Source organism: Psammomys obesus, unplaced genomic scaffold (assembly GCF_907164565.1).
Source record: "Psammomys obesus unplaced genomic scaffold, mPsaObe1.curated_primary_1811, whole genome shotgun sequence".
Taxonomy (NCBI): Eukaryota; Metazoa; Chordata; class Mammalia; order Rodentia; family Muridae; genus Psammomys; species Psammomys obesus.
Window position 1 is genome coordinate 4,473,804 of NW_026593286.1, and position 937 is coordinate 4,474,740.

The following is a 937-nucleotide window of genomic DNA, read 5'->3' on the forward strand; positions in this document are numbered from 1 at the left end:
TTGACAGGGTCTCACATGTAGGCCTGGCTAGTCTGGAACTCACAGAAATCTGCCTGCTTCTGGCTCCTGCGTGTGGGGATTAAAGGCGTGGCCACCATATCTCGATGTTCTAAGTTTCTTTTTGTCACCCACTTTCAGGAATGTCATATAGACACAGCCAGAGATGAGGATTTGATACAAGTGTAGGTACAGAAGCAGGAATGGCCCAGGTGTAGACTGGCACCTGTGGACTTTAATGACATGTCTGTTGTTTGTTTTTCCATGATCGAGAGTCATTGTGTTCTGTTAAGTTTGAGAGTACCTCAGCCATCATTTTCTCACATACCTCCCTGCCCTCTTCCCGACAGAGTCCTTTTCCTGAGGCTGCTTGTGTGCACACTGGACTGCTCAGTCCTGTTCTGTAACTCACTAAAACAGTTCTCCCACCTGGTCTCCATTTGGGTCATTTCTCTCTATCTTTAAGCGCATTAATCTTTTCTTCTCTGGCATCTCCTCGGACTGTAAAGCCAAGCATTGCATTTTCCAGCTCTCACAGTTCCCTTGGGTCTGTTTCCTGTTCTAATCCTATCCTCTCTCCGATTATTTTCAAATCCATTTCTCACAGTGTTATTGTTCTCCGTGGAATTCTTTTATAAAACATTTATTTATTTTATTACGTTTGGGTGGTGTGTATGCATGCATTTGTGTGTGTGTGTGTGTGTGTGTGTGTGTGTGTGTGTGTGTGTGTGTGCCATGTGAATGCAGTGGCAGTGGCAGAAGAGGATGTCTTATCCTCTGGAACTCTGTGCCTGATGTGGGTGCTGGGAATGGAACTTAGGTCCTCTAGAACAAGTGCTCTTAACAACCAGACCATCTCTCCAGCCCCATAACAGCTGGTTTCCAAGTTCGTCTCTGTTAAACATGCTTGCTCCATCGTTTATTTATTTCCTGCATCTGA